General features: G+C 33.2%; 1 long non-coding RNA gene across 1 annotated transcript; it reads left to right on the top strand.

Moving 5' to 3' along the window:
- Positions 1–1,860: 1,860 nt before the first annotated feature.
- On the top strand, positions 1,861–26,813 carry LOC148308501 (uncharacterized). The gene is made up of 3 exons (XR_015837677.1): positions 1,861–2,027; positions 8,145–8,307; positions 26,362–26,813. It is a non-coding gene; the product is annotated as an uncharacterized LOC148308501 (long non-coding RNA).
- Positions 26,814–27,736: the final 923 nt, after the last annotated feature.

The following is a 27,736-nucleotide window of genomic DNA, read 5'->3' as shown; positions in this document are numbered from 1 at the left end:
TAACGTAACAGATCAGTATCGTTGTGATTAATGAAATTTCCAAGGAAATACATAAAACCTACTCAATTCATCTGAATAAATAAAGTATAGAAGAAGCAATACATTACTTTTTGAGAAATAGAAATTACTCTTCGGGAATATTATATATATAACTTACGTATGTAATATTTTGAAAAAAAAAGTGCGTATTTCTTCTTCTAACCCTTATTCGCACTCAATGGTTCATAGGGCACTGCAGAATTAAGGTTAACGATACAAATCAGTATCGTAAAGCTTAATAAAATATCCGACGAAAATAATCATCAATTTGGAATTTGGAATCTGTATTTGTTAGAAAGTTGTTATTGTTATTTGCGCATTTTTTTTCTTTTTTCGAATGCTGGCCAATGACAACAGCCGTGGAGCTATCAAATTTCAAAGGCAATTGTGTAAACATATATCTCTTTTAATTTGTGTGTGGATGCATTGAACAATAAGTAATAATCACGAAATACAAGTAGTAATTGTTTACTTGGTTTTTTAAGATAGGAATATTACCGCCATCTGTTATTTGCGTTCAATATTAAAAACAAAATGTCAATTTGTACGTAGCTTCGAGTATACGTCGATAGATGCCTCTGTTAAATTTTTGAAATAAAAATAAAGGGAATGAAAACGCTGGGTGTTTTGTAAGGGTCTGCATCACTATATCCACGTAATGGTGCATAAGGCACCGCATCTAATCGACACGATGTTATCTTAACCTCAAATTACATGTAGGGGAGGTGTCCTTGGATATACGATTGGAGTAAATAATATTTATATTGACATCTTAACAAAGATGAAGAAGAATATGGAAGTCTGGGTATTGACGTTTACGATTTGTCATAGGCTGGTTTAAGTGATCACTTTATTCACATGTAACATTCGCCATTCTATTTATGATTGAACACCAAACTACTCAAATTTCGGAAGTCGTATACCATATATCTACATGTATTCTTTAATTTACACTTTCTTTCAAATGTGAGTCCTCAGTACCATCTATAGTTGAGTTTCTTAGCAGAGACTTCCGTGAAAGATTGTTTTCGAATTATTTAATCGTTTTACAAGATTTTTCCAGAATTACCCTGTATTTATTATTTAATATTTTATTTACGATATTTCTATTATGTTTTGTTATTTTTAATTTTTTTATACCATGTAATTGTAAACAAAATACGCCTGATTAAATATTGTACCATTAGTCAACTCAGGAAAATATATTTTTATTATAATTAAACAGTTATCTACAGTACAAAGTTAAAATGTGAATATCCGTATGGAATCGATGCTCAGATATATGCAGATATATGATTATAGCTCACTCCTTTCAACAACGTCATATATCAAAATCGTCAATTTTCAATTGTGCATGTATTTGTAATGCCCAGTAAATGTCCTATATCCCAGCAAAAGTGGCATATTTTTAACTTAATATTTAGCCGCTACAGGGCAGAAAGTGTTGTTTTTACATTTTGAAGAAAAGGTATTGTTTTTTTTTAAATAAACTAAATATTTTTCAAATGGAGAAAAAACATTCAGGTTTTACCTAAAAAGATCTGTTGCACAGTAAAAAGTTCAATAAGTGGCTTAATATTTATTTTTAATACATTTTTAAACTTTAAAAACGATCTCCGAAAAATCAAGCATTTTGATATATGACGTTGAAAGGAGTGAGCGAGATATGCAAATTACATATCCATACATAACAATATTTAAAATATTTTTATGTATGCATATATGTAATCTGTAGCTGTATAGTCGAGTACCGACTTATTTGGTTTCCACTGGCAACATTCATCCTTCGCCGTGAACTCAGTAACAAGTGCCGAGCGCGAAAACATCCTCTATTGGCGCGAGAGGTCACTTCCGCGAGGGTACACGGCACGCGGTGCCGGCTCACGCTGCCGGCGGGCGCGGCGGGGGGGGGGCGGACGGAGGACGGCGGCGGGGATTGTTTGCGAATTTGAAGAAAATTCAAGCTGTACTATCAGCCATCCTGCATAGTTAAGTATTGAAAATTGAATGTAAAAACAAATTCATCTAAAAATAAAGCGATGGCTAAAAATGCTAAATATTTCGCGGTCAAATAATTGTCAGTTATAAAGTAGTACAACCTGTTCCCACTATCTATTAAGTCGTTAAAAACAGAAACTAAATGTAAAAGAGCTATTCAGATAAATCTGATTCTAGATTTGTTCATAATGGAAGTGGGTAGATCTGAAATAGATCGCATCATTCGGCCATTTCGTACGTATATTTGATTGCATGAACAATTTTCTTTCATTAAAATTTTATAAATAAATATGTATTGTGAAGTGTGCCCTCGGTACGGGAAAACTTAGTGAAAGCACATTATGGTAATTTGTAAATTGCAATTGTATATGATGAAATACGTATAAATTAAAAGTGGAAATTTTTTCAACAGTATAAAAAAAAGTAAATTGCACATAATCTCTCTTAATTAATTGAAATATTGCTTTAATTTATCAATTTCTATTAATTCGGCTCTAGGGAAAAATAGGGGTTGATGGTAGCTGAAGTATCTTCTTTCAAATAATTTGTCTGTGAATTTTCCAAATAACGAGAGAATACTGCGTCGATTGTAGTGTCTGATCTAATTGTAGACTGGCCTTTGTTCGTGTTTAATTTTAACTTCTAAATCCTTTAAACAATTGTCAATTTAACATTTTTTCAGTTTTCTTTTCCTAGCAAGCTGTACTTTCTATAGCTGAAATTGTTGAATAACAAATACTTAAACGTATTCAGCTAATATACATTATAATAAGCAAGCGTCTCCTGTTTCCCTACGCTACGTATTAAATTACAGTAAATACGGCGCAAGTGCGTAGCATTTCTATGGCGTATAAGAGATTATAAAAGTTTTTCCTACTCTTTTCTTTCAACTGACGGTTGAATTCGGAAAAGGAGAAGCGTTTTAATTTTTCGTCAGACCCAGGTTAATTTTTAAAAAGTTTCTCTTAACAATATGGCCGGCAGACGCGCCATCCCGCGGCCGCGCGGAGACGCTCTAGTGACGTATGTTTTCCCGCGCCGAGTCAAGGGCAAGGACGCCGTGTGCGCGCGAGACGGAAATACCGATCAACGACTATACGAGTTGCTCCCCTACTCCACACCTCTGCCCACTTCTGCGCCCCGGAGCTATTTTCCGTCGTTTGATTCTCGAGATTCTTATCTCACGTTACTAATACAGAGGCGATCGACCGAAATATTTAGACGGAAATAATAATGGAAGAAATCTGTATGTATTGAATTTCCTTGACATTCCAAATAATCTACATAAAGTCTGCTCGGAGCTGATTGGACCGAGCTTAATATAAGCTTATAGGTTTGAAAACGGCGACATAATACACCAAAAGAACTCTTCAGTTTCCATTTCATAAATTCCCTTCATGCGTGTATTAAAAAACCCCGCTTAACGCTGTTTATGTATTACGCCATAGTATTGAAATCGCATGCCGTAATAGTGTTCCCAGAAATTACTCGCGATTTCGATGTTTTCATACTCGCATGCGAGTACGTGTTAAGATATAAGTATGTGTTTAGATGAACTTGTTTAACGCTGAAATTTATTGTAAGATTACCCCCGCGTTAAGCGAGGTCTTATTGTACTCATAATTGGTAGCCCTAGAATTGGCTAAATAAGTGTGAAATTGAATAAGCTATATCAAGAAGCGAAAAGGTTTCTTATGAGGTTTTATTAGAGGCGATTGTAGGTAGCAAGTGAAGCTAGATTTAAAAGCAACACTTTAAAATTATTATTAAAATCGTAAAAAATGCATACAGAGTTGATAAAAAAATGCAAAATAAATAAAGATACGATTCTAGTATCTGGCAAGACGGATGTGCCAATAATGGATCTCAAAGAAATTATTGACTTCCGACCTATACACTTCTTCTTCTTCTTCCTGGCTCCATCCCAACGTATCGTATTTGTAGACTATTGGTGTCAGCTTTCCTCATCCTCAGATTGTAGGTCCTTCTATCATATACAACGTCACCTAGGCCATGCCTTCGAATCATGCTATCTTTCTGCAGCATCCATGCAATTTTTGGTCTTCCTCTAGATGTCTTTCGAGGAAGATCTATGGCGATTGTCATGTTTTCCTGGTTATACACTGATGAAAATGAAAGCATAGCGCTAGTAAATCACTGTACATTAAAACCTCTCATAATGAATAATTCGCATAGCGAGCAAAAAAATTGTAAAAAAATTTCTCTCTTAACGAGTGACATTTTGCACGACATTCACTCATGAGCCGGGACTTCCGCCCCAGTCAAAACAACAAAAATGTTTCGCTTAACGAGTAAGATTCTGGAACGAATTGTGTTCGTTATGAGAGGTTCTACTGCAGTTATTTATGACTTATTTTTTTAATTACTTTTATCATTTATCAAAAATCCTGTAATCAAATCTCTAGGAATCTGGTAACCCTTGTACCGATATACGATATATGTATATTGTTTAATTCTAATAACAGGCTATTTCGTCATCTTCTAAATACGTAATGGCTAAAAAATTCAACATTCACAATGACAATAAAGTGACCTTAACAAAATAAAGATTTTGTTATTTGCTCGTATCTCTTGTTATTTTGTTTTAGTTCAAATCAATATTCGACTATTCCAGAAAAATACGTTCGACAATAACAGCGAATAGGTATGTCGCCTAATATCTTCAGTAAAATGTTATTTTTTTCGAAAATACAACCTTGCTATATGACATTTGACCTACAAGGTCAATATTGAAAAAATATTATGTCAACTATTTTTTACGTTTTAGACGCAAATATATTACCAAGTACTTATGAAAATGTACCACATATGTGTTTGTGTTTGTATATACGTATATTTGTAAATACATAGTTTTGTGCTGAAATATATAATGGAACTGCATTTTATATAATAAAACAACAACCATGGTTATCGATATCAAAAGAATTATGATGTCATTAACGACGAAACCCGTTCACTGGTCAAATAAAAGAATAATTAAAAAGCTATATATATAAATAAATAAATAAAAATAAAAAAAATAAAAAAATATTATATATATATATATATACATATATATATATATATATATATATACATAAATATATATATATAGATAGATATATATATATATATATATATATATATATATATATATATATATATATATATATATATATATATATATATATATATATATATATATATATATATATATACTTATATATTTATAAATATTCATTAAGGTCACTTCCAGTAAGGACAAATGTATGTTGGTCCTTAGGTCGACCAAAATGCATGTGATTTATATTTTGTGTAGTAGTAACTGAGAATAGTGCTATAGAAGTGACGTGTAGCATTATTTGCATGCTGGTTTAGCGATTGTCCTGACGAAGAGACGGGTACGTCTCGAAACTGGTAGACAAAAATCTTGGTGAGCGGTTTTATTTTAAAATTACTAATATTTTCGTTATTAAAAAAAAGACTTACCACTTATCCTGTAAATATTGATAATATTTATTGGTACATTATACTACATAGTAATTACTGCCTGTATAATATATTGTATTAGACTAGTAGCATTTTTTTAATGCATAAAATTTTTGTTATTAAAAGGTATTTCCGGAATTACCTAATTAATATTCTGGACTGAGTGGCAAACAAAATTAATTGTGAAAATGTTATTTAATTTCTAAAAATTTCAACATAAAAATCACAATGAAGTTTAATGAAATACATAGTATAATTATTACTTGGTGTTCACAATCCACGTGCAAAGAAAAACTCATAAGCACATTCGGGAATTAACGAACTAAATTGGTATTCCCAAGCGTGTTGAACATTTTCATAAAAAAAACTGACCTTGCTAATGAAAATGTGAAAAACAGAAGCGGAAAAAACACGCCTTTGACGCGCAGTAGCGTAGAATGTTCTAGAATATCTCTGCGTATTTTTAGCGACCAAACAGTGTTGCTCAATTAAAAAAACATACGTTTCAAATTACGCGTAATAAGTGTAGGTAGGAAAAACTCAAACTGTCTAGGTATTTGTTTCGTTTTTTTGAGACAATTTATAGAGATACTGTTTTCTGAATACATTTGTACTATTCAATATTTTGGCTGTCCTAATCTTCGTTTACAAATTTCAGTTTGAATCTAAGGAGGTATTTTTTAAAAATATTTATATTTTAACATAGATCAAGGAGATTATGGAAGTCTAAGTATTTGTCCGCCTCCGCAGTGAAATGGTCAGCACGCTCGGCTACCGTTCTGGAGGTCCCAGGTTCGATTCCCAGGGAGGGATGAAATAAAATAAAATAAAATATAACTGTTTTTTTCACTGTAATATTTATTCAATATTACCCTGGACTGGTACCTGAAGCGAAGGGCTGACCACCTTTCCTTCATATGTTAACGGTCAAGATAACACTGTGTTTATACGATGCAGTGCCCTATGCACCATTGGGGTGCGGATAAGGGTTTAATAATAATAAATATTAACAGGGCTTACAACCTGTTACAGACTGGTTTAAGTGATCACTTTATACTCGTGTAACATTTACCATTCTACCCATGATTGACCACCACACTACTCACATTACGGAAGTTGTAAACACATATATTTCATTTGATTGACACCTCCTTTTACATGCGAGCTCTCGGCACCATCTACGGTTGGTTTGAGTAAGTTTTTTAAAAATTATTATTATTGTATTTAGTAGAGACGAAATGTATGTCAGATTCTTCCCTAATTATTTTACATGCTAAGAGACGCTTTGAAAACATGATTTTTTTATTTAACTCATATTTTGATCAGTTATTTTAATCACAATATTCTGAGTGTGTCCAAATCTTTGTTCACAAATCGGGGTTATGTCCAACAATGAGTCATATATTTTCATATTGATATTTTAATATAGATAAATAAGAATAATAAATAATTTCATTCATTAATTCGGCATAATAATATCTAGACATTTTCAATTTAAGTTTTACTTGGAAAATACTTTTATTTTGACACTATTGTGACACGTGTTTCGATGCATTACGTATTTGATAATGATGCGGAATCCATCGAAACACGTGTCAGAATACAGATGTCTGGTATTTGTTTTATTTTAAATATCGACCCCTTTCACGTTTATACGTTGATACTCGTATATGTATGTATGTCTACGGGTTGTTACGTTGTTACCATGCAATATGATCGCTGAACTACGTTTTGAAATTGTCAGTTTTGAATCGAGTTACCATGTGTCAAAATTATGTTGAATTTCATTATTTAATGAATTTATGGTGCAATAAAGATTATAAAATATGTGTAATACCCAAACGTTTAAGAGTTGATTACTATTCTTTTAAGTGTTAAGACTGTCGTAGTAATTTATAAACTGTACTGAATTTTCATTTCGAATAATTATTAACCAATTAAAATATTAAGTGATCAAAATATTGAGTTATCCATACATCAAGTTATTAAAGTCATGATAACATGATATCAAGTGATATTCCCTTAAAAATACGGTACTACAGGGTTGATATATCGCCAACTCCTTTCAAGAACGTCATAAATCAAAAAACTGGATTTTTCAGGAGAACGTTTTTAAAGTTTTAAAATAAAATACAATGAATTAAAAATAAATATCAAGCCACTTATTGAACTTTTTACTGTGCAACAGATCTTTTTAGGTAAAACCTGAAGGTTTTTTCTCCATTTGAAAAATATTTAGTATATTTCAAAAAAAAATTAAACAATACCTATTCTTCAAAATACAAAAACAACACTCTCTGCCCTGTAGCGGGTAAATATTAAGTTAATATTATGCCACTTTTGCTTTGATATAGTACATTTTCTGGGCATTCCGAAGGTATGCACAACTTAAAATTGTCGATTTTTGATTTATGACGTTCTTGAAAGGAGTGAGCGTTATATGTACGAGGGGTGTCAAATTCATAACTAACACAATATACGATATGTACAATATTCTTCTACAAGTGTAGATATCATCGCCATTGGATTGAAGGTATGAATAATGAATAAATTCTTTTTACATTTCTTTGACATCTTAACATTGATGAAGAACATTAAAGAAGTCTGGGTATTTACAGGGCTTATGACCTATCATAGACTGGAAAAGTGATCACTTAACACACGTGCAACATTCACCATTCTACCCATGATTGACAACCACACTTCCCAACATTTTTGGAGTTACGGCAGTTCACAAGGAATCATTTCCCAGATGGATTGACAACCTTTTTGGAGTGGCAGGTATTCAATTAACATTTTTTATGTAGTAAGTACCTACGGCTACCATGCTTGAGGTCCTAGGTTCAATTTCTATATAAAAAAACGACTATCACGCCGCTTACGCAGGGGTAGGCAGAGAGAACAAAACGCCATGCCAATCTGTCTTTGCAAACATTATTTGCCTCTTCCGCATTCTTGCATCTCCTCATACAATCCCACCGATTATTCCACGTACTAGTATTTGAAATACTTAAAATACATGCCAAGTTTTCCTCGGTCTTCTTTTGCTTCTATTGCAAACCAATATATATATATATATATATATATATATATATATATATATATATATATATATATATATATATATATATATATATTTTTATATATATATATATATATATATATATATATATATATATATATATATATATAATTTAATTCATGTCATATTATGACAAAGGATATGCTACTCCGAATGCCCTCTTTCCCCTCCATTAGTAATAGTTTCTATTATTCCTTTATTTGTTAGAACTTGTGTAAGCCCTCTATATGACATGACTGGTTTTCGCACACACGAATGGTTGTATCACCCACACTGCTTTGGTACAATAAGTCTAACACGCAAAACAGATAACAATCCAATAAAGTCAATAAGGCAAAACTCGGGACAAGGTCACAGACACATTTCGGCTGATGTAACGATATAATACACACATAAGTGATGTGGCTAATATCCACAGACACAAACGCGCACCGTTATTATTGGCTAGATGTAACCATACTATATGTAGATGGTTCATTTTAGAGCAGAGTCGAACCACGTAGATATGCTCATATAGACACTAAGGTAAAACATAAATTTAGGGAATTTAACACTTTTATTGCGAAATATCTCAAGTAATTTGATAAAACGTTCAAATTATACGACAGGCGCCGTGGCGTAGTCGGGTAGACGCTCGACTGCGAAACTGGCGTCACGGGTTCGATTCGCGCGAAATAAATTCAAGAAATATACATTTTCCTGCGAAGAAATTTTTACATACGAAAATATTTTGTCATAATGTTATCTTTTCCTTCAAATAATAATAAAAAACACTAGTTTTATACGAAACATATTACGAAAATACGTCTGAAAATACAAAAATATACATAGACAGGCACCGTGGCGTAGTTGGGTAGACTTTCGACTGCGAAATTGGCGTTTAGGTTTTAATTTCCACCAATCGCACAGTAAATTGAAAAACAGATTTATTTCCAACTGGTCTGGGTATTTGTCCGCCTCCGTAGTGTAATGGTCAGCACGCTCGGCTACCGTTCTTGAGGTCCTGGGTTCGATTCCCAAGGGGGGTAAAATAAATACAAATGATTTTTTCACTGTAATATTTATTCAATATTACCTGAAGCGGAGAGCTGATCACCTTTCCTTCATGTGTAAAACGATCAAGATAACACTGCGTTTAAATGACGCAGTGCTCTATGCACCATTGGGGTGCGGATAATGGTATTATTATTATTATTATTACTGGGTATTTGTGATGTATTTTTCATATTTAACTTCCCTATCCTTACTATCTTACCTGCAGACAAGCCTCTAATAAAGGCTTTGGGGGTTATTCCTTAAAAAAAACTCCTGAAATTTTGGTAGAGGTTTTAAAAAAAAAACTTTTTTAAATACTTCATCCACCCCTCGCGTTTACAATGGGTAGGTACGGTAGCGCTCAATGCCAACGACATGATCGCCGAATTTGCGTAACGCGGGTTCAAGGTTCCTGCCGCCAATTTCAGGGAAATATTTTCCGGTTACAAGTGACGTATGTGCGGTAACGTGGTCTCGTGGGCGGAGCGGTAGGTACATCTGTAACTCGATAATAGGAGACATAGATAAGTGTATCGGGTCGCGATCTAGCAGGGACAAGCTCGTCGGCCTTAGAGGTGGATAAGACCCGGTCATTTAGAAGATCCGCACTTTAATGATTCGTTCACTAAGACCGGATCAATTAAACGGCGAATCTTTCGGCGGATAATTCAAAGACGCCGGTGAGGGAAGATAATCTATTTTTCTTAATCAAAAGGCTTATCCAATGTTTATTTAAGTTTTACGTAATTAAACCCCCTTTTTTCGTAAAATCTATTGTGTTACGTGTTTCGATGCATTCCGCATCATTTTCTAACACTATTTGTGAAACTAAGTCTAAATTTAGTAAGTAAAACCTTAATTAAAAATGTATGGATATAACGCTCTCCTTATTCCTCATTCGTCGTTCACTTTGTGTCACTTTACACAAAGTGAACGATGAATGATAAGGAGAGTTTTATATAACCAAACGAAGTTTACGATGCATTTAATATACAAAATATGGATAAATATTACCTCAAAGTGACTGCTGAATCAATTTATGAAACAATTTATCGACGACAGCTGATAAGTTTTGACGAAAAATTTGGTTTGAATCAATGATCCAATAATATCAGTGAGTCCATCAACCCACAAATGAGAGTCATTATATCAATGAATCTTAGAATCAGTAAGCCAGTGAACGGGTTAGCGTTCAAGATCGAGATCTACGAAAAAATGGGATCTTTATGAAAACATTTTAATAAATAAATAAAATATTTTTACTAATAACAATATGAACTGTTGACCGAAAGCATAGATAATATTCAAGAAATATAGAGTTAGTAAAAACTTATACTCGTATTTATTGTCGTCGGAAGTTTTGCTAATCTGGGCTAGGTCTAAATTGATTTTAAGGAAATATGATTAGGGACAACGGTAATTTATTTAATAAATGATGATTTTAGCTGGATCAATGAAACAAATATTAACAGGATTTCTGAATACGGGTAAATGTACTACGTTTATACTGTACAAATTTAATTAAAGTATTATATTTCTGATTTGATAACTAACTAACTAAGTAACTAACCATCACGCCGCTTCCCCGCAGGGGTAGGCAGAGAGAATAGAGCGCCACACCACTCTGTCCTTGCAAACATTCTTCGCCTCTTCCACGTTCATGCATCTCCTCATACATACCCGCCGATTGTTACGACTCCTAACCTGACCACTTTCAAGTATTTGGCATACCTGATCGTGCCATATTTTTCTCGGTCTTCCTCTGCTTCTTTTCCCACTAACATTCGCCTCATAAATTTGTTTTACCGTTCTTTCGTCACTCATTCGTTCCACATGTCCAAACCATCTCAACACACCTTTCTTAATTTTATCGATAATGTTTATCTCAGCTTTGCATTCCTTCCTTATTTCACTATTCGCACATCTATCATACATCGTTTTGTCGCACATTCTTCTGAGAGATCGCATTTCGACTGCATTCAGTCTACTTTCATCCTTCTTTTGCCAACTCCATGTTTCACTTCCATACATTAGAGTTGGAACCAGGACTCCGTTGTGCACTTTCTGATTTGATTAAGTTACCAAATTGTATTTCAAACGATGTGTAAATTACACAAAAATATCAAAAGTTATTTAAATTACGTAAAGATTGTACAGAATTCTTGGAGTGATGTTCATGCTCAAGTGTAAATAGTTTCAAGGTGACACCGTTTTACACAAGAGACGAGACAATTAAAAAATGAATATATTGTACTAAGCATATTAGAGGTAACTGTAAGGACAAATTCATTAAAACATAAATTCAAAATATACGAAAATTTGCGGAGTATGATATCAAAGTATAAAGTATTACAGAAATATGTCATATATATTAAAAGGTTTATTTAAATATAAAACTTTTCAGTTACAGAAATAATTACATTACAACAATTTGAGTGTGTCCAAATACTTGTTCACAAAATCTGGATTATCTCCAATTACAGGAGTTATTTTCATATTATTTTTTGACATCTCAAAGATGAAAAGAACATGGAAATCTGGGCATTTACGGGGCTGAAAATTTTTATTTCAGCCCCGTAAATGCCCATACTTCCATATTCTTTTTCATCTTTGATGAGATGTCAAAAAATAATATAATTACATTAATTGATTCGGATGTCACATTGTGGTAAAATCTTTAAATGTTATATTTAAGTTTTACTTTGTAAATAACACTATTTACAGCAGTATTTACAAAGTTAAACTTGAATTAAAACTGAAAAAAATTATAAAAGTGATGACAAAATCGATTTCGAAAAAAAACTTTTTTTAACCATCATTATTTTTCCATAAATGGAGATTGAATTTTTATGAAGTATTGCAAAGGTCAAGTTATTTAAAATACCGATATTCTAATTCAAGAGGGGAGAATTAAAAAAAAATCTACTTAAAGAAAAATGAATAGAAAAAGAAAATTGATCACCGTCGACATTATTACGCAATCAATATTATTATTAAATCGTTTTATGAAAAAGACCTTGACATATTATTTCAGTTATACAACAATCTAAAATATATTTATTTATTTATTTTGATGATAATGTTTGACCCGGTTTTCTGGGAAATTACGTTAAATGACATAACGCATATTTTTTTGCGTCTGAAACTACTTTATAAACAACATTTTGAGTGTGTCCAAATACTTGTTCACAAATCTGGATTATCTCCAATTATAGGAGTTAATTTTCATATTATTTTTTGACATCTCATCAAAGATAAAGAAGAATATGGAGTATAAGTATAATATAAGAGTTTCTGCTTAGTAAAAAGCTTCTTTACATCTCACCAATAGATGTGTCTAGTGAAGTTCTAGTGATTCAAGAACAAGGTTTCTAAATTGGGTATTTACGGGGCTGACGACCGTCATAGGGTGGTTTAAGTGATCACTTTACACACGTGTAACATTCACCAATTCTACCCATTATTGACAGCCACACTACTCAAATTCTTGGAGGTTCTATATATATGAACCAATTCAGAAACATTGTTCTCAAACGAATGCTGGTGCGTTTGTTATGGGATTTTTGACACCATGTAATCTCACAAGTCAAACCATAGAACTAAAATACATTAGAACACAATACATAAACGGTGTTGCATAAGCCGTAGATAGATTTCAGACGTCACTTAAACGTTAAGTAAAAAAAAAACTTTGTATAGCTAAAAAAATCATCCAGTGCGGAAGAAAATGCGTGCGGTTAGTTCTATACATTATAATCGGCCTCAAGCACTGTTAGGATGTGGTATATATCGCTCACTCCTTTCAACAACGTCATATATAAAAAAATTGTCAATTTTTAGTTAAGCATTTTTTCGGAATGCCCAGAAAATATACTAAATCCCAGCAAAAGCGGCATATTTAAACTTAATATTTACCCGCTACATGGCAGAAAGTATTGTTTTTGCATTTTGAAGAAAAGGTATTGTTTAATTATTTTTTAAATATACCAAATATTTTTCAAATGGAGAAAAAAACCTTCAGGTTTTACCTAAAAAGATCTTTTGCACAGTAAAAAGTTCAATAAGTGGCTTGATATTTATTTTTAATACATTTCATTATATTCTTCAACTTTAACTCTTACCACTCTGTAGGCCAGTCATTCTGGCCCATATGATTCTAGTAGGCAGCTCCGTGGTCCTCAATGTCTGGCCCGGCGCAGGTATAACTTTAATCACTGATTTCTCTATCACCCAAGTATATTCTACCAAAAAAATATTTCAGATAAATACAGTTAATCTTAATTAACATATTCATACGAATTGCCTGACAGAATGTCCCAAAATTAGGGAGCCAAAATATTTATTTTAGTGGTAGAAAAACGTCGCATTTTTTTTTATCAGAGTAGCTGATCAGTTATGCGAAAAAATGGTCAGAGTGGAAAAGGTTGAAAACGATCTCCTGAAAAATCAAGTTTTTTGATAAATGACGTCGTTGAAAGGAGTGAGCGATATATGTAATAATTTAATATTTGAGATGCTGTGCTGTACACCTTTGCACGTGTGACAGTGAATAGACTTTATGAATGTAAAATGAGTCGACACATATCTCAACTGTTCTGCTTCTTAGTCTTGGCTACATGTCATCACATTGACCATGACTCGAAGGCTAGCACAGACGTAAGAGTATTATGCACACTTCCCGGGTCAACTCTTGATCAACCGCATAATCGTAATACACGCGTACTATGACGAGATATCCATACTTTATATACAGGGTGGCCCAATAGGTAATGACGGTTTTTAAAGTGTTATTTTGGGTTTACAGTAAAACCTCGATATAACGGAACTGTATTTATTTATTTTAATTTTTAATTTTTATTTATTGGAAAACCAACAGAATATTTAACAAAAATAACAGAAATACAATTTAAAACATTTAACCTCCCTATAACGTCCCTTCCGATAACGTGGTACCTATCTCAGCGTTATAGGGGGGTTTACTGTACACGCTTAAATTCAAGTGTCGCCGCATGTATGTAAACATTTTTAATGGCCATGATAATTACGTCATACGTCTAGCAATAGAAATTATTGAGAAGCAATGCCGCATGCCGTCCTGGTCGTACAGTGCACTAACCGGAGCAATAGTATATTAGGAGAGTAGTAAATACATATTTGTTTGTGTTTTGTATTGTTTATTTATATTTAAATACATATTCATTCATATTTTCAAAAAAAAGTTTTTTTTTTATAATATGAATAGATATGTATTTGTTAAACCTGTTTTTATATAACTGACTTTTGGCTTTAACAAACACCCCCTCCCCACAATAGTCCGTTATATCGAGGTTTTACTGTACTAATGAAACGGCCAAGGTAAAAAACAGTTGTTTTTTGCAAAAATAATGCAGTTTTGCAACAGTAAATATTGTTTTAAAATAACGGCTAATGGTTCCAGTAAGATGGAGCAACAGGCCATACTGCACTACAATGTTTTTAGAGTGTCTCCAACTCCTAGTTCACCTATCTGGCTTTGTAGTATGTAAAATAATTCGGGAAGAATTTTACATACATTCATGAAGGTCTCAGCTAAATAAAAAAATTACTTAACCATGGATGGTGCCGAGAAATCACATGTGAAAGAAGGTGTCAATCAAAGAATACACACGACTTCTGAAATTTAAGTGGTGTGGTTGTAAATAATGAGGAGAATGGTGAATATTAGACGTGTATAAAGTGATAATTTAACCAGCCTATTACAAGTCGTAAGCCCAGTAAATTTCCAGACTTATTTATTGTAACTGCAGACAGTTGGTAGAATTCCATATTGGATTGATGGGTTATCCAAAATTAAACACGGTTAATGGATTGAATTCTACTTTATTAATATATATGATATGTGACGCGTTTCGTCTTATTAGGACATTATCAAACACTGTGTTTGATAATGTCCTAATAAGACGAAACGCGTCACATATCAAATATGTAAATAAAGTAGAATTTAATCCATTGACCGTGTTTCATTTTGAATATATTACCCAACAATTCAATATCCAGACTGCCAAATTCTTCTTCATCCATGTTGAGATGTCAATATTTTTATGTTACGCGAATTTAAATAAATGACTTCTTTAAATACTATGTTTCCTGGACGACTTGTATCCCGACATGGTGATTTAATTTCCCGAGAAGGTCATGAGATTCAACAAGCTTTGATTTATTATTTTACAACTATTCGAAGGCTAGCGTTTTCGTAAATAGACTTCAAACGCCACGGGCTTTAAAAGTCGATATTACTTAAGAAATCAGAGCGATCAACAACTTCTATGACAACTTCAACAATGTTTGGAAGAACGTGGTGGCCATTGAAAATATTGTTTAAAAAAACAATTTTCATTCTAAAATTGCATTATATCTTCTCTACCTATAAAAAGTTTGTATTTGTATCCTCTAAAGACTCAAATTTTACCGATTGAAACTTACAGAGTCATTGTGTGGATGTCCGAGGTAGTTTCTGTAAAAAAAACTGGAACAGAAACATGCGTAAAACTATTTTCACATTATGACAGTTTTCTTACACCGTTTTGACATTTAGAAACACCGAAGAATCTCACTGTGTTTATTTGTCAGGTTTTTGTTCCAAATTCAAATTTTATTAAAAATGTCCTGTTTGATTTGAATATGCGTACCCATACCGCTTAACCTAGGTAAGTACTTACATAATTTATGCGTTCATCAAAACGCATTTTTGAAATTGAATTTCGAATGAAATTGAATTTATAGCAAACAAAGTAAGATTCTTTTTTCAATTGACAACAAAAACTAAAAAAAAACAAGCTTACTATCACGCCGCTTCTGCAGGGGTAGGCAGAGAGAATAGAACGCCACACCAATCTGTCTTTACAAACAATCTTCGCCTCTTCCACATTCATGCATCTCCTCACACATACCTGCCAATTATTTCGACTCCTATAACCTGGCCACTTTCAAGTATCTGAAATACTTGACCATGCCAAGTTTTCCTTTGTCGAAATAGTGAGATCAAAATAAGGTGAAAATAGTTTTCAAGAGCAGACAAATAATGATAGCATTAGCATTTACGACCCTCGTCTCATGCACATATAGAAGCATATAATGTGCTATTTTTTTTGTTTAGACAAACTTAGCCACAGCAACGCGTGGCCGGTAGTGTATAATAGAAATACACGTTTTTGACCTTGGTCGTTTCATTAATGCGTATATTCATAATAAAACTCATACCCTTTGCGCCACCCTGTACAACTAGGGCTAAGCGAACTACAAGTCTGATTAATACGCATTAACTTACTTTTTAAGTTACCAGATCATGATAATATTAGTTACATTTTATCAGTTTATATTTCTCTACAAGTTTAACAAGTCCCTCTCAAAACTGACGTATCGACGCCATCTTGGTTTTTCATTGTCGCACACTGTTTTACCGACGGAACATTTTAAATTCAAAAATGAAAGGAATGCCTTTCTTTACACGTGTACTAATACTAACATAATTAGTAAGTCGTTTTTGAGTATTAAAATGATCGTCTCAGTGATTTATATAAAAAAATATGTTTTCAGTAACTTTCGGATTTTTTAATCGATTCTATGTTATGTATTCGATATCCTACAAGACTACATCCCGGTAATTAAATAATTCGGACCTGGCGAATAGCTAACTTGGTGCTTATGTTACGTTTTAAAACACGTAAATTCTTTTATTATACATATTTTGACCTTCATCTTCAGCTGGTCGCGAATAGTGCGGCGTGCCATTATGTCAACAGATATTGTATAACTTTGTTTCGGCGTAACTACTTTTCAGAACGTAATAATGTATGGCATTGGAATTGTTATTAAGTTGATTCAAGTTCATTGAATAATAGCTTATATAAAATTGTATAACGATATTTCGTCATCAACAAAGGATTTAATTTTATCAATATCTCAACATATAAAAGGATTATATAGAAGATATGGAAGTCTGGATTTGTATAGGTCTTATAACCTGTCATATTTTAGTTTAAGTGATCACTTTATACACGTGATTCGCCATTCTACCCATGATTGAAGCATAAATATAAGTTCTGAAATTTCAGTAGTATGGCTGTCAAGGTACAGAAAAATTAAAAGGAAATTACATTAATTTTTTACCTACTATTACCATTTATATTTACATAAAATTGCTACAAATTTTAAAAAATGCAGCATAAATATAAGTTCTGAAATTTCAGTAGTATGGCTGTCAATCAATACCTTCTTTCATATGCTACTTCTCGGCACCATCTACGAATAAATTTAGAAAGTTTTTTTTAGTTGCGACCTTAAGTAAATACAAATGGTAATAGTAGGTAAAAAATCATATAATTTCTTCTTCATCTAATTCCTTTTTAAATTCATCGTAATCTTTCCGTACCCTGATTTCTGTTTGCAAAGAATTGAATTACCTAACACGTAAAAACATATCTCATAAAAAAATATATATAATAAAAAAAGTATTTTCCTATGGTTAAACTATAATAATACGCGATGACTACAATGATTTGAGAAGCAGGGATGACGTCGGCAGGATTTTCTGTGACGAATTTTGATCGAACTTCTGAATTATGAAGCACTTCAGTCTGGAATATTCTTAAGAAATTATATTATTTCAAAAGTCAATCATATCAAACCAATAAATTTAATTAAAAATGTTCGTCTGGGAGGTTATTTTGGATTCTTCCAAAACCAATAAATCGCATATATTTTGTACATAAATGATATCATAAAAGTATTATAATTACGTCGGACACCTGTAGGTTATACTGTACTCGTATAATATCGTGACTGATTGTTCAGACTCCCAATTAAAAATGGCAATTTAATTAACGATTTGTAAAGCGAAACTTTTTTATGCATACTGTTTTCCAGATATAATACCACGTGTTGTTTTTGAAGACCGATATATGTACCATCGAAGCCCATACGCACACCGTCAAACATGACGCGGCACGTTCCGACAAATACGACGAAATGTATTTAGAATAATTTTTAATGGTTTTACATTGAGATATCTTGTATCGTAATTTTTATTTTTATTGTAAAATTTTAACGTTTCAAATTGTTTTTTTCTGATTTTAAAGATTTACAGTAATTTCATAAGATATGACAGGAGAGATATACACAGGAAGCGCCCTTATGGTAGTATTTTACGAAAATAGCGCTTTATAAATTATACAAAATTTATTTTTGAAGAAGAGATTTGGCTTTCGTTGTGTGTGCTCTGGTCTCTACCCTATATGTGGCAATCGGGCAAGAAATTTTACTTGCCCGATTGAAAGAGACAAAGTACTTATATATAGGGTCCGCCAAATACATTTTTTTTTTGAAAATGGGGCGCAAAACATCGAGTGTAGCTTCGGCTGTGTGGCACGTAGCGCCGTCCTGTTGAAACCAAATGTTGCCAATATCCTTCTCTTCAATTTTTGTGAACAAAAATCCGTTCAACATGGCCCGATAACGATCGCCATTGACTAACGGCCACACTTGCTCATTTTCAAAGAAAAATGGCCCAATTATGCCTCTGGACCAAAATCCGCACCAAACAGTGACTCGTTTTGGGTGTACCGGCTTTTCAATGTATGCGTGCGGGTTTTCTGTGCCCCAAATACGACAATTTTGCTTGTTTACATACCCGCCAAGATCAAAATGAGCTTCATCCGAAAAGATGATTTTTTTGGCAAAATCGGCATCTTCTGTAAGTCGAATGTCGCAATATTTCCCAGCGTTGTTCAAGCGTATACACAACCATATTCGCTTAGCGGAAGGATAAAACTAATTATCTGTCAAATCAGACATGAGCTAAGTGTTACCATTCACGAAATAAGCACTAGTTGAAAAAAAAACTTTAGATGGCGGACCCTATATTTATATATAAATTAAAGTTAGCATAATCATAGTACTACAAAATTTTAAATTCTGTGCTTCACATGGCCGCGATTAAATTTTACATTAAATATGCAAAGAAAAAATACAATTTCTTTTAAAGCGTAGAAAATAATATTGTATTTATATAAATGTGTTATTTTGAAGTTCATTAATAAATTAGTAAAAAGTATTTTAAAAAATAACAGACGAAAATCAAGCTACCCATATATTTATATCATGTTAAGAAGACAGGAATCGCTTAAATTTAAAAATCCTTTATGATGTAGATCTACCACTCGGTAGGTTTTTCAGCGGACCAATCATCTTCTCCGCAGGAATTACCAAAGGCAAACTGTTTTTCTACATTCAGAAGTATGAATGGTCCGTGTTCTGTATTGCATGTATGTCGCGCCGCGTCTGATCGTGTCTGATCGTGTCTGATCGTGTCGGACCGCGCCGCGCCTCGCCGCACCTTCCGCCGTGCGAACGCGCGGTGACTAATTCGTGTGCTTTATGGCGCTCGTGTGAGTTTTTCTTCCCAGCCAAGGTCAGGCGCTATTTCGGATTACATTATTCGGAAGACCGCCGGCTCGGGAGGGGGCGGAGGAAGGTCAGTTAGGCGATAGGCGAATTGTATTTTTAGCCTTGGGACGGACTAACGGACAAGGCGACCTGTTTATCATTGATCGGGACAACGGCGTAGGTGAGGGGGGAGGGGGGGGGGGCGGGCGCAACATGACAAATTCATAATAACTTAATGTAATATTTCAATCCACGGCTCCGAAATTTAATGCTGATTGGCACCGGTCCTATGATGCCGCCAGGGGTCGCATGCGCCCAACTGTCAAACGAAATTATATTTTTTAATTTTTTTTATTGTTGTTGAAAACTTGTAAATTGTTGATAAATCATCTGTTTAGTTTTTTTATTGTTACTGTTTAAAAAAAAGTGTAATATATGTATGGCTGTTTAGGAATGGCCTGCGTTGAGACGAAGTACTAACTTTGCGTAAAAACAACCTATCCATGTCCAAATGGTGCATAGGGTTATTGCACTGTCAACTTGAACGTTAATTAAATGAAATAAAGGTGATATATCGTATAACGATTGTAAGGATAATGATGTGGCAATTGATAGCTGAAGGTGGAGGAAATTACTATTATATGGGAAAGGAAATAGAGAAGGAATAGCGAATACGAAAAGAAAAAAGGAGCAATGGTTTGGGCACTTGGGGTTGCATACCCTTCTGTACTGGATGCTGTCTCGTGTGACTGGATGCTTCAAATGTATTTTTATTACTAGAAGTTTTATTTCATTACTAGGTGTTGTTTTGTATGATTTAAACAAAACATTTTTTTTTAATCCTTTATTTTTTGGTTATATTTCATAAAAAACTGATTCTGGATAATGATTTCATATAGCAAACATAAAAAATCTTTTCTTGAATGGTTTTCGCAGATACTTTGTGACACATTTTATAAACTTTATAAAATAAAACAACTTTGTTTTAACCACTTTTTATTCGTACAAAAAAATGTGGTTAAAACAAAATTGTTTTATTTTATAAACTTTATACAAAATCAAACTACATAAATTTACAGATCTGTCTCAGTAACTCATTTTAATTTGCTTATATTTTATTTGCAAATTCCATATCAATTTCATTTGAATGTACTTATATTTTTTGTTTATTTTTGGCAAAGCACCCAATTTTGGGTGATACCTTAATGTACTTATATTTGCTAAGAACGAATTGAGCTTTACTATTTCGCGACGAGATTTTGGAGTAAACAGAAAATCGAATTTTATTTAAATCTTTAAATTTAATTTAATCTTTAAATTTATTTAAATTTAAAGAAAATCGTAATTTATTTAAATATTGTAATGTTTTTTTTTTTTTTTTTTTGTATAGATCAGTCTGAAAATACTCGGTAAAGTAAATATTTTAAAGAATAAATTAAATTAAAAATTAAATAAAAGAAGTAAGTAGCTTTATATTAAGTTAAAATAATAATAATACAAAGGAAATAAATGAACTTATTGACGTCAGGATATTACGTTTGATAACGTATAAATTCTTATCAGTTCAAGGATAAATATTATTACGTAAAATAAGGACTCCACAAAGCTATTATTATATATCTTTTACTTAAACTGACAGTGCGCAAAGAAGTCCTGGTACCAACACTAATGTATGAATGTGAGGCATGGTGTCGAAATGCGATCTTTTCTGCGGCAAATGTTGTATGATAGATGTTCGAATGGTAAAATATGGAGAGAATGCAATTCTGAGATAAGCATTGTCGATATAATTAATAAATGTGAGATGATTTGAACATGTTGAATGAATGAGCGAGGAAAATGAGGAGAGTTCATGAGTTGAATGTAGTTGGAAATAAGAGCAGAGGGAGGCTGAAGAAAATTTGACATGGTCAAGTATTTCAAATATTTAAAAGCAGTCAGTTCAGGAGTCGGAATAATCGGTATGTTAGTATGAGTAGAGTGCTTTAGCATTCCATTCTCTCTGCCTACCCCTACGGTGAGGCGGTGTAATGGGTAGTCAAATAGTTAGTATCAATGTACTTATACTCGTAGTAGAGGTAGTAGTACTAGTCAATATTAACCACCCTACTCTCGGGTTATTTTCAGGCATATTATCTATAAACAAGAAAAAAAACAACGTTTGTTGTCACAAAATATTGTCAGGTATGAAACCTGAGAAAAATTTGTCAGTGTATCCGGTACGCATTAAATATTTTTGGAACAGATATCTTTTCTCGTGCGCGTAGGTCATACGGGTTAGTGCGGTATGGTAAAGAAAAACAGCGCGTATACGTACGTTTCGTATGTATAGGACGGTTAAATTGCTCGTATAATATAACATTTGATGGTGTTAGAGAATGTTGAGTAAGTTAGGATGGAAATATGAGTGTATAGTAAAAAAGTGTTGGGAACAGTTGTGAAAAGAAACATTCCATACAAAAATATTACATTTATTCTTTGAAAACAGAAGAAAATCGTTGGTGGTGAAAATCGTTGGGCATTTTCATATCTGTTGCTGAAAAAAATGGTCTATCGAATATTGGTAACCAACATTTTTGGATTCATTCGATAAAATAAAAAAAATCACTTTTTAGTAATATCTATCCATTTTCAATTAAAATTTTACTTGCATTATTTATTGATTCGGCATAAACATTGTGGAATGACAACTTGATTAGTTTTACTTTTCACCTGTAGATGAAAACGTCTGTTAGTTTTCGAAATTGGTCTGTGTAATGAAATAAAACTCATTAAGAGGTTATACAAATGTTTAAATATAAAAAAAGTTATACTTCGTAAATACCGTTATTTGCTATATTTGAGTAAAACTTAAAAAAAATCTTTCTTTGTAAAAATTTAGATTACCTAAAGTTTCGCCAAAAAACACTGCCTATAACGCCTACTAAGACCTAATTAACGCCTACAGAGACCAGCGAAAACTCAGTTTAAGAATCGTTTGAATTTTTTAATGGCTCGTAGTTTATTGTGAATTATGTTTCTATTTTAGAAATAGCAGAGCCGTACTTGCCGAGCGGGCACCTTGACCTTCCCCGGGGACCTTGAGCGGGGTCAGGGGTGGGGGTCAGGGTGGGGGTAGAGCGACCCCTCACCATATCACCCCCCCTTACCAAACTAAACTAACATCACGTTCCGTTGACTTATTTTCGTATTACGTTTATCCTCCGACCGACTTACAAATAGAGAAAAATTATGGCTGCGTTCATAAAATACGACGTCTCTATTTATTGATTTGGTGTTAAACTTGTAGAACTCCATTTTAATTTATGTATTAATTGTTAAATCAAACATAGATTTTTTGAGTCTACTATGTTGTATTTTATTGTTAAAAAAAACACATAAAAATTAATATTGTGATAATTGTTTCGCCTAGTTATGGCATTTTAGGCGAAACAAGTGTTGCTTAGTTCGACTTGGGTCCGTTAGGGTCGCATAGCCACCAAACGCACTTTAACATATTGTTAATATTTAAAAAAAAAAATGTCCGCCTCCGTAGTGTAATGGTCAGCACGCTCGGCTACCGTTCTGGAGGTCCTGGGTTCGATTCCCAAGGGGGGTAAAATAAATACAAGTGATTTTTTCACTGTAATATTTATTCAATATTACTTTGGACTGGTACCTGAAGCGGAGGGTTGATCACCTTTCTTTCATGTGTAAACGATCAAGATAACACTGCGTTTACATGACGCAGTGCCCTATGCACCATTGGGGTGCGGATAAGGGTTTTATTATTATATTATTAATATTTAAAGGAAATGTTTAAATAAATACTGGATTATACTAGCAAAACAAAAATTATTCTTTCATAATAACTAAAACTAAATTTACTTGCAATATGTGTGTAAATGTGTCATTCATTTTGCTTGAACCCTCGGTCTACCGCAAACAAAAACTATAATTACCGTTCTGGGTCCAGTGGACCCTTATGTAAAGCATGGTACTTTCTTGTCACCCTCGTGTACGTTATATATTGCTATCTCCATAAGATTTACATATTATATTAAGAGTCTAAATAAGCTCAACATTGACTTCGGACATATAAGACTCACCCCAACCTAGACTCCATACCAAGGAATATTTTATTTTATTTTTAATTTACTTCGTTTATAATAATAATAAATAATAAAACCCTTCTCCGCACCCCAATGGTGCATAGGGCACTGCGTCATATAAACGCAGTGTTATCTTGATCGTTTACACATGAAGGAAAGGTGATCAGCCCTCCGCTTCAGGTACCAGTCCAGGGTAATATTGAATAAATATTACAGTGAAAAAATCACTAATATTTATTTGACCCCCCTGGGAATCGAACCCGGGACCTCCAGAACGGTAGCCGAGCGTGCTGACCATTACACTACGTATATAATTGTAATATAAATGTAAAACGAACTTCCTCTCTAAACACAAGTATCTACTTTATTAGAAAAACGTTATATTTGAAATGTTTTGTATGTTTACCAAGTACTTTGTATGATTTAAATATGTATTTTGTAAAAAAAAATAAGAATGAATGTGGAAGAGGCGAAGATTGTTTGCAAGGACAGAGTGGTGTGGCGCTCTATTCTCTCTGCCTACCCCTGCGGGGAAGCTGCGTGATGGTTAGTTAGTTAGTTAGTTTTAAAATTTAAAAAAAAAAGGTCTGTTGGACCCGCTTGGTAGACGAAGGGTTAACCACGGGTTATTAATAATAAGTACCGTTTGCTATAATAATATATAATAAATAATCTTTAAAATTCTCAACAATTTATATAAAGCAGTAAAGCGCATGCTAGAACTTTCTTTCATACAAAACTTAACCTCAATATTTCGTAATTTAATATTATCGACTTTAGAAGACCCTGTTCACGATTTTTCATTCTCCTACGTAGATAAAAAAGATGAACGATTTAAATTTTCATTGCCGTCTAGAGGTAAAGGCCAGAATAAACGCATTAATGGTAAAACATGTGCATATTATAATCTTATTGTATACGAGTGGATATAAATTGTCTCTGTCGGGATTTGTAGGGAAAGGTCGGAAGCGCTCGGTGACAAGGACGTTCTGTTTCATATCCATTTATCTCCTTCATTAGAGGTATTGAAGTGTAGACGGAACAAGGAAGCCAATGTATAGTTCTACCATGTTAAATCTACAGAGTTGATTGAAACATATTATGTCGAGTTGAAAAAAATAAGATGAATTGTAGGGCCTTGCAGGAAACCCGCTTTAATGCACATGTGAAAATTTAATAAAACATATAAATATTAAGATATAACAGACACACACATATACGTAAAAACCCAGTTGAAATTTGACGTTACAGGTGTCTTAAAAGTTCAGATGAAACATCTATCGTTTTTAAATGAAAAAAGATAAAAGACTTGGCATTTGGCTGGTTTAAGTAGTCAGTTTTTAAACTTGTGTAACGTTCACCATTCTGCCCATAATTGAACATCCGTGCATTCATTTTTGGAGCTTGTGTGTATGTAATGGTTTTTGGTCTCTTTTACATGCTGGTACCAAAATCAATAGATTACTCCCTGAAATACCTGAAATACTCAGACGTCCATACTCTTTCATAAAAAAAACATATATCGCTCACTCCTTTCAAGAACGTCATAAATAAAAAAATAGATTTTTCAGGAGAACGTTTTTAAAGTTTAACAATATAATACAATGTATTAAAATTAAATATCAAGCCACTTACTGAACTTTTCACTGTGCAACAGATCGTTTTACGTAAAACGTGAAGGTTTTTTATCCATTTCAAAAATATTCAGGATATTTAAAAAAATAATTAAACAATACCTTTTCTTCAAAATAAAAAAACAACACTTTCTGTCCTGTAGTGGGTAAATATTAAGTTAAAAATATGCCGCTTTTGCTGGGATATAGTACATTTTCTGGGCATTCCGAAAACATGCACAACTGAAAATTGATGTTTTTTTTATTTATGACGTTCTTGAAAGGAGTGAGCGATATGTTTCATGTCGAGTTGAGAATACAACCTGTAATATTTAAAAAAATAAACACTTGTCATAAACCACTAAGTAAGTTTTATATTTATTATACACGACTAGTTTCGAAAACTTACAGATGTTTTCATTTACAGGTGAAAATCAAAACTAACGAGCAAAAAATATTTAGGGATATATAAAAATAAAACTATTTTAGTGTTTAATTTAAAAAAAAATAATCAACAAGTCATTCCACAAAGTTAATGCCGAATCCATACATAATATAAAATAAATAAATAATAACCATATCCGCTCCCTAGGTGGAGCATATGGAGTCCACAAACTGTCTCCAGGATTTTCTGTCGGCTGCCAGCTCCCTTGCATCCTCCCAAGTCAGATCCGCGTCCCGAAGTTCTGACGAGAACTGCCGACGAATTGTCAGCAGTGTACATAATATAACCTGTAATAATGATATATCATACGTAGGGTGAATAATGCAGTCTAATATGTTTTAATAGAATTAATAATTAGAATCTATGTAATAGGATAATACTTACGATGAAAATGTCTGACATGGGATCAGATAGATCAAAATAATCGTATGGAAAATCGGAAAATTGGCAGTCTATTATTATTCATAATGGCGTGTCGAATATTCAACCCCTATTATCCTTTTGATCCTCCTAACTTAGTTGATATTGAGGTGGTAGCCGTGAGTAAAAAGTCCTTTATCTTCTACTTTTCACCCTATAGACACACGTAACCTCACCTGACCTAACTAAACCCTAGTAAAATTAACAGTCTACTTATTTTAATTTCAGTAAAAAGAAAGTAATGTGTAACAATGATTCATTTTTATATCCGTAAAATGTATTTTTAAAGCAATTAATAATAAAAAAGAGTTATTATTTTTTATTATTATGGGATCTTAGGGGTTCGATGCCTTGTTAAATAAATTATTCAATAAATATTACATTATACCTATATCGCCAATGAAAAAATTAACGCCATTTTACATTTTATTGGACGGACCCTATGATACACACGGCAATCGTATATTTTACGAATTTTCGACAAACGTACGAATCGCGAAATTCACTGAGTTTTCTTTGACTTCTTTGGTGCTTAAATGGTGCATAGAACACTGCATCATATAAACGCATCTTGATGGGTAACACATGAAGGAAAGGTGACTAGCCCTCCGCTTCGGGTACCAGGCCAGGGTAGTATTGAATAAATATTAGACTGAAAAAATTATTTATATTTATTTGACCCCCCCCACCTGGAAATCGAACCCGGGACCTCCAGAACGGTAGCTGAGCGTGCTAACCATAACACTACGGAGGCGGATAATAATTACTACAATTAAATAATTTTTCAATGGTGTATATAATCCGTACCGCCTCCGTAGTGTAATAATGGTCAGCACGCTCGGCTACCGTTCTGGAGGTCCCGGGTTCGATTCCAGGGGGGGTCAAATAAAAAAAAGTGATTTTTTCACTCTAATATTTATTCAATTTTACCCTGGACTGGTACCTGAAGCGGAGGGCTGATCACCTTTTCTTCGTGTATTGACGATCAAGATAACACTGTGTTAATTATGCAGTGCCCTATGCACCATTGGGGTGTGGATAAGGGTATGAATTGAATTGTATATACTTTAGCTTTTGGTGTGCCGCGGAATACTAGGAAGAG

This window comes from Brachycentrus maculatus, unplaced genomic scaffold (assembly GCF_059751285.1).
Source record: "Brachycentrus maculatus isolate JH-2025_06_01 unplaced genomic scaffold, ASM5975128v1 h1tg000159l, whole genome shotgun sequence".
Lineage (NCBI taxonomy): Eukaryota > Metazoa > Arthropoda > Insecta > Trichoptera > Brachycentridae > Brachycentrus > Brachycentrus maculatus.
The sequence above is the reverse complement of the archived record's forward strand: the minus strand, read 5'-3'. Positions and strand labels throughout refer to the sequence as shown.